A 14494-nucleotide genomic window follows, 5' to 3' on the forward strand; every position below is an offset into this window, starting at 1 on the left:
CTAATTGAGAGACAAGTCAGGTATTGTGGAAGAGTTAATTTTTGTGGTGATCTTTGATGGTATTTTGTCTTGGGGTTAGGTGTCAGTTCCCTGTTTTCAGGCTAATTATTCTATATGTTTATCTTGAAAGAATCAAATATCTGTCCTCACTGGAGATTTTCTAGACTTAGATTTGTTTTTCCTAATTATTATATCTCTGCAAGCATTACCTTATATGAACTTACTAAATACTGATGCTTGTAGTAATGCAACACATACATTTCTGACTTCACTAAATAACTCCTATATCTAAAAGCACCTGGCTTTATAGTATTTAATAAAAGATATATCAAAGGCTCAAATGCATAATTGGGGCACAAAATGCAGTATATGTGTAGATCTGGTGACCAATATAAACAGCGCTAGTTTTGTCACAACCATAGATTTGGAAACCAAAGATATAAACAGGAGGAAAGCTCTTCTCACTATTAAACCTTTTGCCAGATTCAGAAAATGTTATGACTCGTAGGAGAAGAATAATCTCCATTGGTTTTTAGTTGGAATGGACCCCTGCTACAAAAGGTGGATAGAAAAACAAATAGAAGTTTATAAATGTACATTTCATACATACATGGGAGACACCCAGGGAATGAGCAGTTCTCAAAGAGGTGACTTTGAATTCCAGCGTATACAGCACCTTCAACAAAGAACAGTAAATTGTTAGAAAAGTGACACAACAAAGAAAATGGACTTTGAGTCTCTAGAGGTGTCAACTTGTGGAAAAGCAAATACATGTCTGATAATGTCTAGTTAGTAAAACTTACTAAAGTAGATTCCTGTGGTACCATCTTCAGGTTGATAAGAGTTCAAAGCTTCTTCAGTAGTTAACCTTTGTTTTCCATGGTAGAAGCAGGGACAGATATCTTTTGTCTTTGTAAATCTATGTCTTGCTTTGTGGCAAATCCAGGGAGGTCAGACGGCTTTCTTGTATCTGCTCCTCCACAATTCTTCATATTTTGGGGTGGCATATTCTGGTCTCCCACAGTACCCATTTGTGAGACTCTTGATCTAATAGTCTAGAAGTTTTAATGTTGTCTTAGTCAATTTTCTGTTGCTTATAATAGAATACCTGAAACTGGATGGTTTATGAAGAAAAAAAATTTATTTCTTGCAATTATAGAGGTTGAGAAGTCCAAGGTCAAAAAGCTGTATCTGCTGAAAATCTTCTTGCTAGTGGGGACTCTCTGAAGATCTGATTATCTAGGAGAAATAAGCGTCAAGGAAAATGGATGGAATGCCAGGAATTCTTTGGGATGACTTCTTTTAGGAATCACTTTTAATCATTGGACTTCCAATGATAAAGCTTCCTGGAAGACACTTCAAAGGTGTCATGTCTTCTATATTTTTAAGAAATAAACATCTTCGATGTACCCAAATTATTGAACTTGTGGTTTACAACTTCTAGTCATATTTATCATAATTTTTCTATAAATATAGCATTAATAATCACTAGATAGACTTTTTTATGTTTTTAAACCTCATCTACAAGAGATAATATCTTGTACATCTTTAGGTAATATGTTTCTTTTGTTCAACATTATAATTTTGGTATTTATATGGGTAAAGTTAGCTCTATTTCATTCATTTTAACTATTGCATATTGTTCCATTGTATGAATATGTCATAATTTGTCCTTCCTTATTTGATGAACAGTTTAGATTATTTCCAGTTTTTATTTCTATGTGATTATAGTCAACATTATAGTGAACATTCTGTGCATGTCTTTTGTACACATAATTTTTTATATACCTAAAAGCAGAATTTCTAGGTTTTAGGGAAAACATGTCATTAGCTTTATTAGATAGTACTGATATTCTCTAATAAGGTTGTATAAAATATATAATTACAAAACAGTGTGTAGGCCTTAATATTGTAAGACTTTTTCTGATGTGTATACAACTTTTTCTCAGTTTTGTTTTACTTTGCATTTTTCCAATTAATGTGAGATTGGGTATTTAGGATATTTATTGGATATTTGTTTTTTTGTGTGTGAATTGTCTCTTAAAATCCTTAAAGCCTAATTTTCTTGGTTAGCAATATTCACAAATGTTCCCATGCAAAAGATGGGTCAGTGCCAATGTATCATTTTGTTTGTTTTTAGCCTCCTCTTTGTGGTTTTCAGTCTACATTCCCAGATTGAGATTTTTGTATTTTCTTTTTTTAAATTAAAATTTAAAATTTATATTTTTGTCACATAAAACAGTAAAACCCTAATATTTTACAAGTTTAATTTATTTTTAGGGACTTCATGATTGATTAACCACCACCAGAGATTTACACAGTTCAGGCTATTCTGATCACTACTAGCAATTATAGTCATCTCAGCCACTTTCCTTCTGGTATTGTCCTCTGGACTCTACCTATACAGGGTATTTTTCATTCTCACTAAGATTATGGAACCTGTTTTAACTCTATTATCTTTCACATTCTTTCTAAGCTTCAGAACAGTAAACAAAGTAACTTTTATGGATACTGATATTTCTTGTATGCAAAAGACAGGTTTTTAACCCTCTTTAGGGACAAAATTAAAGAGAAAATGAGGGAGTATACATGATTGGTCATAACAATTTGCCTCTGTGTCCCCACCCAAATCTCTTCTCGAATTGTAACCCCCACATGTCGAGGGATGGGGTTGATTGGATCATGGGGGCCATCTTCCCCATGCTATTCTCATGATAGTGAGTGAGTTCTCAGGAGATCTGATGGTTCTATAAGCCTCTAGCATTTTCCTGGCTTGAAATTTTATCTCCTGCCACTATGTGAAGAAGATCTTGCTTCCTCTTGGTTTTCCACCATGATTATAAGTTTCCTGAGGTCTCAAAAGCCACACGGAACTGTGAGTCAATTAAACCTCTCTTTCCTTTATGAATTACCCTGTCTCAGATATTTCTTTGTGGCAGTATAAAACAGACTAATACAATTGGTAAAAGCAAAACTCCATTTTTATTATTTTTAAATTCCTTTGAATTCTGGCTTCTATGCCATAGGATTTCTGGCATGTCACATTTCTTTAGAAAATTTCAATGTTGAGTCCAGGTTCATTAAAAAACACTAATAAAGTTTAGGAACATACTTGGTGTTTCAGAAGACATATGGTAGGTATATTTTTTTGAAGGTACATGGATTTTGAGAAATTCAGACCAATCTAAATTTTACTTTGCCTTCCTTGGTCATGTACTCTTAAAGTCCAAAATAACAGATTTATAACAGTATAAACCAGCAAATTCTTGCCATTGTTTTGGTTTGTTAGTCTTCTCCATACAAGTTTGATTTTACATATACACCCTGCATTCTTCAGTCTGGTTCTAGTTACTGGTTTAATGACAATGATTTAAGGCAGAAAAGGAATACTTACCACATATAAGGGAGCCTCCTCAGGCAAGGAAACAACAGCTTTTTTTCTTTTTTTTTTAAAGCCAGGGAAGAAGAGCAACTTCCAAATAATAAAAGTAATTTCTTTCTTAGGCAATGACAGTGTAGAGTGCTTCACAGGAGAGGGTGCAGTGAGTCATTCCTTCCTGTTTCATTTCCCCCCTTAAGAGTACTGTTTTTGTGATCATTGCCTTATGGCCACAAACAAAATGGCCACAAACAGAAAGCAAAGAGTTAGGCTATATGTTGCTAAACTACAGAATCAGTTGAATTTCTACTTTTTCATGAGCATCAGTTCATATTTTAATTTGGTAGTTTGGGGTTTTAAGCCTGTCATTCTTTTGCAATGTCATAGAAATCAGCCACCCTACTAGAGGGGTACTTATATTTCTTGTGCTCTTCAACATATTTTATGGTGCCCACAACTTTTTCCTCCTGAAACTTACTCTCAGTAAGATATTGTTCTAGATCATAATAAGTAAATATTTAATAGGCTATTTTGTCATAAGACTCCAAATTTTCTATCCTGGAATTGTATATGCATATATTAATGGAAAGTATTTCTCTTTTACCCCATCTCAACAGCACAGTCCCAAATACCCTACAATTCCCTAGATATTATCAGTTCTCATTTTTGTACCAATATCTTTGCAATTCAGATCTTTGCAGGCAAGTGAAACTGATTTTGGCTAACTTAAACAATAAGTGATTTTGTTGAAAACCTAAGGGAGTTATAGAATTATTGAAAAGGTTAGAGAGCAAGGTTTGAAAATTAGTTGTAATGAGGGCATTTTGGGGACACAAGAATCAAATTCCAGGAAGAGATCCATAACAACACGGACTGGGTGTTGCTACTTTGTATGAACAATGGTATTTCTTCTATCCGTGCATAACCATTTCAATATTTAAATCTCCAGAGGATAGAATCCAATTGAGAAAGTATAGATCATTTACTGAGGAGTAAGAAACAAAATTGTGGTTCTATTTGAAATGGGAAATGGAGTTTGGAGGATCAAAACTGATAAGTTGTCTTCTACACATGGGAAATTATAAGCCAATATAGCTTTCGAAAATATACATAATATTTTGTGTGTTTTGTTCTAAAGTATTTTAATAGATGAGTGTTAACCAACTTAAAATTGTGATAATTAATATATATATACATATATTTACTTTGGTTGTCTTATGCTCTCTGACTTTTTTGTACTTCCCTGAAAGTTTATAATTTTGAAAGTTTATATATAAAAGTATAAAAAAGTTTATATATGAAAAGTATAAAAGTATAATTCCAAACAACTGAATCATTTGCAATAAGAAAATATTCTCAAATCTTAGCATTTATAATCATGGACTATATTATATTTTAAATGATTTATTCAGACATATAAGGACTTCTTTTAGAAATTTCTATATAAATTGTTATGTTTGGCTTTTATAAGAAATGCTATATTTCTGATCGTTTTTCCTTTATATTGTTGACAGTCTCAGAGGAGGCTAATATGAAATGAGTTTTTGCTTGGGCTCATTTTGGGAAACATGTAAAATATTAATAAACATTTATCTCAATTTTGACTTAATAGTGATATACATTTGAGACCCAGGAGACTCAACATATGGTGAAGGTTCACAGAGATGAGTGTGAAGAATACCACTGCCAAGCTGGCAACACTTGGTTAAACACCAGAACGGATTACATATAATCAAATGCCAGAAACCTGGAAATCAAGGCTGGAAAGAAGCCTTAAGTAAGGCAATTTGTTTAGAGATGAAACATGAGAAGAAGGCTGGAGCAAGGAGAGGAGTCAAAACCCAGCAGAGGAGTTAATAGGCAATATTGTTATCAGAAAGGAAAGTATTATAGGGAATTATGATCCAGTCAATTAGTAGGGTCAGTACAAAGCAGCAGCAAGAAATATTTGTTTAGGAGAAATAAGCCAGTTGCGTAGAAGTGGTATTGGTTGCTAAGAAAGATCATGATATGACAAACAAGAAAGTAAGATTGAAGACAAAGATTGAAGAACAAGGAATAGAAGCTAGTGATGGTTTAGATAAGTCTTTTTTTAATTATTATTATTATACTTTAAGTTCTAGCGTACATGTGCATAATGTGCAGGTTTATTACATATGTATACTTGTGCCATGTTGGTGTGCTGCACCCATCAACTCGTCAGCACCCATCAACTCGTCATTTACATCAGGTATAACTCCCAATGCCATCCCTCCCCCCTCCCCGCTCCCCATGATAGGCCCCAGTGTGTGATGTTCCCCTTCCCGAGTCCAAGTGATCTCATTGTTCAGTTCCCACCTATGAGTGAGAACATGCGGTGTTTGGTTTTCTGTTCTTGTGATAGTTTGCTAAGAATGATGGTTTCCAGTTGCATCCATGTCTCTACAAAGGACACAAACTCATCCTTTTTTATGGCTGCATAGTATTCCATGGTGTATATGTGCCACATTTTCTTAATCCAGTCTGTCACTGATGGACATTTGGGTTGATTCCAAGTCTTTGCTATTGTGAATAGTGCCGCAATAAAGATATGTGTGCATGTGTCTTTATAGCAGCATGATTTATAATCCTTTGGGTATATACCCAGTAGTGGGATGGCTGGGTCATATGGTACATCTAGTTCTAGATCTTTGAGGAATCACCATACTGTTTTCCATAATGGTTGAACTAGTTTAAAATCCCACCAACAGTATAAAAGTGTTCCTATTTTTCCACATCCTCTCCAGCACCTGTTGTTTCCTGACTTTTTAATGATCGCCATTCTAACTGGTGTGAGATGGTATCTCATTGTGGTTTTGATTTGCATTTCTCTGATGGCCAGTGATGATGAGCATTTTTTCATGTGTCTGTTGGCTGTATGAATGTCTTCTTTTGAGAAATGTCTGTTCATATCCTTTGCCCACTTTTTGATGGGGTTGTTTGTTTTTTCCTTGTAAATTTGTTTGAGTTCTTTGTAGGTTCTGGATATTAGCCCTTTGTCAGATGAGTAGATTGCAAAAATTTTCTCCCATTCTGTAGGTTGCCTGTTCACTCTGATGGTAGTTTCTTTTGCTGTGCAGAAGCTCTTTAGTTTAATTAGATCCCATTTGTCAATTTTGACTTTTGCTGCCATTGCTTTTGGTGTTTTAGACATGAAGTCTTTGCCCATGCCTATGTCCTGATGGTACTACCTAGGTTTTCTTCTAGGATTTTTATGGTATTAGGTCTAACAGTTAAGCCTCTAATCCATCTTGAATTAATTTTCGTATAAGGAGTAAGGAAAGGATCCAGTTTTAGCTTTCTACTTATGGCTAGCCAATTTTCCCAGCACCATTTATTAAATAGGGAATCCTTTCCCCATTTCTTGTTTCTCTCAGGTTTGTCAAAGATCAGATGGCTGTAGATGTGTGGTATTATTTCTGAGGACTCTATTCTGTTCCATTGGTCTATATCTCTGTTTTGGTACCAGTACCATGCTGTTTTGGTTACTGTAGCCTTGTAGTATAGTTTGAAGTCGGGTAGCGTGATGCCTCCAGCTTTGTTCTTTTGACTTAGGATTGTCTTGGAGATGCAGGCTCTTTTTTTGTTCCATATGAACTTTAAAGCAGTTTTTTCCAATTCTGTGAAGAAACTCATTGGTAGCTTGATGGGGATGGCATTGAATCTATAAATTACCTTGGGCAGTATGGCCATTTTCATGATATTCATTCTTCCTATCCATGAGCATGGTATGTTCTTCCATTTGTTTGTGTCTTCTTTTATTTCATTGAGCAGTGGTTTGTAGTTCTCCTTGAAGAGGTCCTTTACATCCCTTGTAAGTTGGATTCCTAGGTATTTTATTCTCTTTGAAGCAATTGTGAATGGAAGTTCATTCAGGATTTGGCTCTCTGTTTGTCTGTTAGTGGTGTATAAGAATGCTTGTGATTTTTGCACATTAATTTTGTATCCTGAGACTTTGCTGAAGTTGCTTATCAGCTTAAGGAGATTTTGGGCTGAGACAATGGGGTTTTCTAAATATACAATCATGTCATCTGCAAAGAGGAACAATTTGACTTCTTTTCCTAACTGAATACCCTTGATTTCTTTCTCTTGCCTGATTGCCCTAGCCAGAACTTCCAACACTATGTTGAATAGGAGTGGTGAGAGAGGGCATCCCTGTCTTGTGCCAGTTTTCAAAGGGAATTTTTCCAGTTTTTGCCCATTCAGTATGATATTGGGTTTGTCATAAATAGCTCTTATTATTTTGAGGTACGTTCCATCAATACCGAATTTATTGAGCGTTTTTAGCATGAAGGGCTGTTGAATTTTGTCAAAAGCCTTTCTGCATCTATTGAGATAGTCATGTGGTTCTTGTCTTTGGTTCTGTTTATATGCTGGATTATGTTTATTGATTTGCGAATGTTGAACCAGCCTTGCATCCCAGGGATGAAGCCCACTTGATCATGGTGGATAAGCTTTTTGATTTGCTGCTGAATCCGGTTTGCCAGTATTTTATTGAGGATTTTTGCATCGATGTTCATCAGGGATATTGGTCTAAAATTCTCTTTTTTTGTTGTGTCTCTGCCAGGCTTTGGTATCAGGATGATGTTGGCCTCATAAAATGAGTTAGGGAGGATTCCCTCTTTTTCCGTTGATTGGAATAGTTTCAAAAGGAGTGGTACCAGCTCCTCTTTGTACCTCTGGTAGAATTCAGCTGTGAATCCATCTGGTCCTGGACTTTTTTTGGTTGGTAGGCTATTAATTATTGCCTCAATTTCAGAGCCTGCTATTGGTCTATTCAGGGAGTCAAATTCTTCCTGGTTTAGTCTTGGGAGAGTGTAAGTGTCCAGGAAATTATCCATTTCTTCTAGATTTTCTAGTTTATTTGCGTAGGGGTGTTTATAGTATTCTCTGATGGTAGTTTTTATTTCTGTGGGATCGGTGGTGATATCCCCTTTATCATTTTGTATTGCGTCTATTTGATTCTTCTCTCTTCTTTATTAGTCTTGCTAGCGGTCTGTTAATTTTGTTGATCTTTTCAAAAAACCAACTCCTGGATTCATTGATTTTTTGGAGGGTTTTTTGTGTCTCTATCTCCTTCAGTTCTGCCCTGATCTTAGTTATTTCTTGCCTTCTGCTAGCCTTCGAATGTGTTTGCTCTTGCTTCTCTAGTTCTTTTAATTGTGATGTTAGGGTGTCAATTTTAGATCTTTCCTGCTTTCTCTTGTGGGCATTTAGTGCTATACATTTCCCTCTACACACTGCTTTAAATGTGTCCCAGAGATTCTGGTATGTTGTATCTTTGTTCTCACTGGTTTCAAAGAACATCTTTATTTCTGCCTTCATTTCGTTATGTACCCAGTAGTCATTCAGGAGCAGATTGTTCAGTTTCCATGTAGTTGAGCAGTTTTGATTGAGTTTCTTAGTCCTGAGTTGTAGTTTGATTGCGCTGTGGTCTGGTCTGAGAGACAGTTTGTTATAATTTCTGTTCTTGTACATTTGCTGAGGAGTGCTTTACTTCCAATTATGTGGTCAATTTTGGAATAAGTGCGATGTGGTGCTGAGAAGAATGTATATTCTGTTGATTTGCGGTGGAGAGTTCTATAGATGTCTATTAGGTCTGCTTGCTGCAGAGTTGAGTTCAATTCCTGGATATCCTTGTTAACTTTCTCTCTCGTTGATCTGTCTAATGTTGACAGTGGAGTGTTGAAGTCTTCCATTATTATTGTATGGGAGTCTAAGTCTCTTTGTAAGTCTCTAAGGACTTGCTTTATGAATCTGGGTGCTCCTGTATTGGGTGCATATATATTTAGGATAGTTATCTCTGCCTGTTGAATTGATCCCTTTACCATTATGTAATGGCCTTCTTTGTCTCTTTTGATCTTTGATGGTTTAAAGTCTATTTTATCAGAGACTAGTATTGCAACCCCTGCTTTTTTTTGTTCTCCATTTGCTTGGTAAATCTTCCTCCATCCCTTTATTTTGAGCCTAAGTATGTCTCTGCATGTGAGATGGGTCTCCTGAATACAGCAGACTGATGGGTCTTGACTCTTTATCCAGTTTGCCAGTCTGTGTCTTTTAATTGGACCATTTAGTCCATTTACATTTAAGATTAATATTGTTATGTGTGAATTTGATCCTGCCATTATGATATTAACTGGTTATTTTGCTCGTTAGTTGATGCAGTTTCTTCATAGCCTCTATGGTCTTTACATTTTGGCATGTTTTTGCAATGGCTGGTACCGGTTGTTCCTTTTCATGTTTAGTGCTTCCTTCAGGATCTCTTGTAAGGCAGGCCTAGTGGTGACAAAATCTCTAAGCATTTGCTTATCTGTAAAGGATTTTATTTCTCCTTCACTTATGAAACTTAGTTTGGCTGGATATGAAATTCTGGGTTTAAAATTCTTTTCTTTAAGAATGTTGAATATTGGCCCCCACTCTCTTCTGGCTTGTAGAGTTTCTGCCGAGAGATCTGCTGTTAGTCTGATGGGCTTCCCTTTGTGGGTAACCCGACCTTTCTCTCTGGCTGCCCTTAAGATTTTTTCCTTCATTTCAACTTTGGTGAATCTGGCAATTATATGTCTTGGAGTTGCTCTTCTCGAAGAGTATCTTTGTGGCGTTCTCTGTATTTCCTGGATTTGAATGTTGGCCTGCCCTACTAGGTTGGGGAAGTTCTCCTGGATGATATCCTGAAGAGTGTTTTCCAACTTGTTTCCATTTTCCCCCTCACTTTCAGGCACCCCAATCAGACGTAGATTTGGTCTTTTTACATAATCCCATACTTCTTGCAGGCTTTGTTCATTTCTTTTTCTTCTTTTTTCTTTTGGTTTCTCTTCTCACTTCATTTCATTCATTTGATCCTCAATCGCTGATACTTTTTCTTCCAGTTGATTAAGTCGGTTACTGAAGCTTGTGCCTTTGTCACGTATTTCTCGTGTCATGGTTTTCATCTCTTTCATTTCATTTATGACCTTCTCTGCATTAATTACTCTAGCTATCAATTCTTTCACTCTTTTTTCAAGATTTTTAGTTTCTTTGTGCTGGGTACGTAATTCCGCCTTTACCTCTGAGAAGTTTGATGGACTGAAGCCTTCTTCTCTCATCTTGTCAAAGTCATTCTCCATCCAGCTTTGCCCCATTGCTGGCGGTGAGCTGCGCTCCTTTGCCGGGGGAGATGCGCTCTGATTTTTTGAATTTCCAGCTTTTCTGCCCTGCTTTTTCCCCATCTTTGTGGTTTTATCTGCCTCTGGTCTTTGATGATGGTGACGTGCTGATGGGGTTTTGGTGTAGGTGTCCTTCCTGTTTGATAGTTTTCCTTCCAACAGTCAGGACCCTCAGCTGTAGGTCTGTTGGAGATTGCTTGAGGTCCACTCCAGACCCTGTTTGCCTGGGTATCAGCAGCAGATGCTGCAGAAGATAGAATATTGCTGAACAGCAAGTGTACCTATCTGATTCTTGCTTTGGAAGCTTCCTCTCAGGGGTGTACTCCACCCTGTGAGGTGTGGGGTGTCAGACTGCCCCTAGTGGGGGATGTCTCCCAGTTAGGCTACTCAGGGGTCAGGGACCCACTTGAGCAGGGAGTCTGTCCCTTCTCAGATCTCAACCTCTGTGTTGGGAGATCCACTGCTCTCTTCAAAGCTGTCAGACAGAGTCGTTTGCCTCTGCAGAGGTTTCTGCTGCTTTTGTTGTAGTTTAGTTGTGCCCTGTCCCCAGAGGTGGAGTCTACAGAGACAGGCAGGTTTCCTTGAGCTGCTGTGAGTTCCACCCAGTTCGAGCTTCCCAGCGGCTTTGTTTACCTACTTAAGCCTCAGCAATGGTGGGCGCCCCTCCCCCAGCCTGGCTGCTGCCTTGCGGTTAGATCACAGACTGCTGTGCTAGCAATGAGGGAGGCTCCGTGGGCGTGTGACCCCCCTCCGGGCCAGGTGTGGGATACAATCTCCTGGTGTGCCCGTTTGCTTAAAGCGCAGTATTGGGGTGGAAGTTACCCGATTTTCCAGGTGTTGTGTGTCTCAGTTCCCCTGGCTAGGAAAAGGGATTCCCTTCCCCCTTGTGCTTCCCAGGTGAGGTGATGCCTCACCCTGCTTCAGCTCTCGCTGGTCAGGCTGCAGCAGCTGACCAGCACAGATTGTCCGGCACTCCCTAGTGAGATGAACCCAGTACCTCAGTTGAAAATGCAGAAATCACCGGTCTTCTGTGTCACTCGCGCTGGGAGTTGGAGACTGGTGCTGTTCCTATTCGGCCATCTTGCTCCGCCTCTAGATAAGTCTTTAGACAAAAGCTTGTGGAAAGAAACAGGTGTGAGGGTGAAAGGTGTTCCTTTCATGCAATAAAATGTTGCAGAGAAAACTAGTTAAATTATTTAACATTTCTTTCATTTTTTTCCCATATAGCTTTCAGAGCTTAAAGAATTCTTAAAGACTTTTTATGATTTAATCTAACGATGAGCCAAATTATAAAAAATTAAGCAAGTTTAAGTTGTTTAGGAAAAAATTATAAAACAAACTCTTTAGTTGTATTGAGGGCTTATAGTATCTCATATGCTGACTTTTAAAAATGAAACTAACATTTTTTCATCATGAGAAGGGAGAAGGTTTTTAAAGTTTTTGTTATGAAACATGTATAATACACAGAAAAGTGAAGAGCATAAAGAAACACTATCATTTCTTAGCTTGAACAATCATAAACTTCCTACATATTTTTATTCCACCTTTTGCTGCCATTTTGTGCTATTTATGTTCCCAATTATTTGAAAGAAAATCCTAAAATCAGGTTATTTAAGCATAAATAATTCATTATGTATGTCAAGTAAATTACGACTCTTTTATAAACATAATAATAGTATCACATGCAACAAAATTTATAGTAACTCCTTAAGAACAGCATTCCTTTGATTTATTTTAGACTTTTATATGACATAAAATCATTCATCTTCCTAGTTGATAAAGACACAAAAGGCACCTTGAGATTTATTTGCAAACAAGCCACCCTAATACTATTTTCCTGAGAGTATAAGTGTTTCTGCAGATACTGAAAACTTTGTGTTGTAGATACACTATGGGGTCAGGTAGTACAACCATTTTGTATCCTAATACTGTTCCCGTGGCTTTGATGTTTCCAGTGAAACAAGTACTGGAAAAATATCAGGTACTATCATGGATGAAAGAAAAAATATTTCATTTCAGCATTGGAAGAACTATGCATTTGTCCAACTTTTGTTGTTATCCTTGGCTAGGGACCTATAATTGCTCTCACAGCCCAAACAGAACCAGGTGTGAGGGATGCATGTTAACTCTCTGTTAACCAGGAACTCTGTTAAAGGTGCTAATGTGAGAGATATTAGAGCATAGATTCCTGAGGAAGTCTAAAAAGAGTCTGAAGAAATAATTTTATCCACCTGTTTCCTTCTAGAAAAGAACACACAAGCCAAAGATACCAGAAATAAACTGTTGGGGAGAATTGTTTACTTAAACTCTGTGCACACATACAAATTACAGTGTTCTTGATTACATGGCAAAACAATAATAAAAAATAATTTTTCCACTGATGAAGACAAATATTATTTGATGAGATTACATTACTGATTAATGTTTGAGGGCGTATTTAACCCAGGCTTCACACTTCATATAATGTGAGTTCAGTCTTCACTCTCAAGGCATTTATAGCTCAAAGAGCCTGTAAAACAGGAAAATATTTTTATGGTTATTAATACTGCAACGGGTATATTTAAAAATTACAGAGGATAATTAAAGGCTATTTGACTACAGACTAGATAAAATGGTAGAGAGCCAAATAGAAATTAGATAGAAAAATCTAATAAATATTAAGTACATATAGACACACTTCAGAGATATTGTGGGTTTGGTTCCAGACAAGTAAAATAAAATGAATATCACAATAAAGTGAGTCACAAAGTTTTTGGTTGTCCGGTGCATATAAAGTTATGTTTATTGTTAAGTGTGCAATAGCATTATACAGACCTTAATTTAAAAATTATTTACTGCTAAAAATGCTAACAATCATCTGAGCCTTCAGGGAGTTATAATATTATTGCTGGTGGAGGGTCTTGCCTTGATGTTGATGGATGAAGACTGATCAAGGCGGTGGTTCCTGAAAGCTGGGGTAGCTGTGGCAATTTCTTAAAATAAGACAGCAATGAAATTTGCCACATCAATTGGCTTTTCCTTTCAGGAAAGATTTCTCTGTACCATGTGATGCTGTTTGATTGCATTTTGCCCACAGTAGAACTTCTTTTAAAATTGGAGTTCATCCTCTCAAACTCTGTCATTGCTTTATCAACTAAGTTTAGGTAATATTCTAAAGCCTTTGTTGTCATTTCAACATCATTCATAGCACTTCACCAGGAGTAGATGCCATCTCAAGAAGCCACTTTCTTTGCTCATCCATAAGAAGTAACTCCTCACCCATTCGGGTTTTATCATGAGATTACAGCAGTTCAGTCCTGTATTCAGGGTCCACTTTGAATGCTAGTTCTGTTGTTATTTTCATCACTTACACAGTTACTTTCCCCCACTGAAATCTTGAGCAACTCAAAGTCATCTATGAGGGTTGGAATCAACTTCTTTCAAATACCCGTTCATGTGGATATTTTGGCCTCCTTCCATGAATCACTAATGTTCTTAATAGCATACAGAATGGTGAACCCTTTCCAGAAGGCTTTCAATTTACTTTTCTCTGATTCATCAGAGGAATCACTATCTGTGGCAGCCATAGCCTCACAAAATGTGTTTCTTAAATAATAAGACTTGAAAGTCAAAATTGCTTCTTGATGCAGAGGCTGCAGAAAAAAGATTACTTATTAGTAGGCAGAAAATCAACATTAATTTCCTTGTACATCTCCATCACAGCATTTGGGTGACCAGGAGCACTATCAATGAGCAGTAATATTTTGAAAGGAATCTTTTTTCTGAGAAGCAGGTTTTAACTTTGGCTTAAATATTGAGTAAACCATGCTGTAAACTGATGTGCTGTCATCCAGACTTTGTTGTTCCATTTATAGAGCACATGCAGAGTAGATTTAGCATCATTCTTAAGAGCTCATTTTTAGGATGGTAAATGAGTATTGGCTTCAACTTAAAGTCATCAGCTGCATTATTTCCT

This window comes from Chlorocebus sabaeus, chromosome 7 (assembly GCF_047675955.1).
Source record: "Chlorocebus sabaeus isolate Y175 chromosome 7, mChlSab1.0.hap1, whole genome shotgun sequence".
Lineage (NCBI taxonomy): Eukaryota > Metazoa > Chordata > Mammalia > Primates > Cercopithecidae > Chlorocebus > Chlorocebus sabaeus.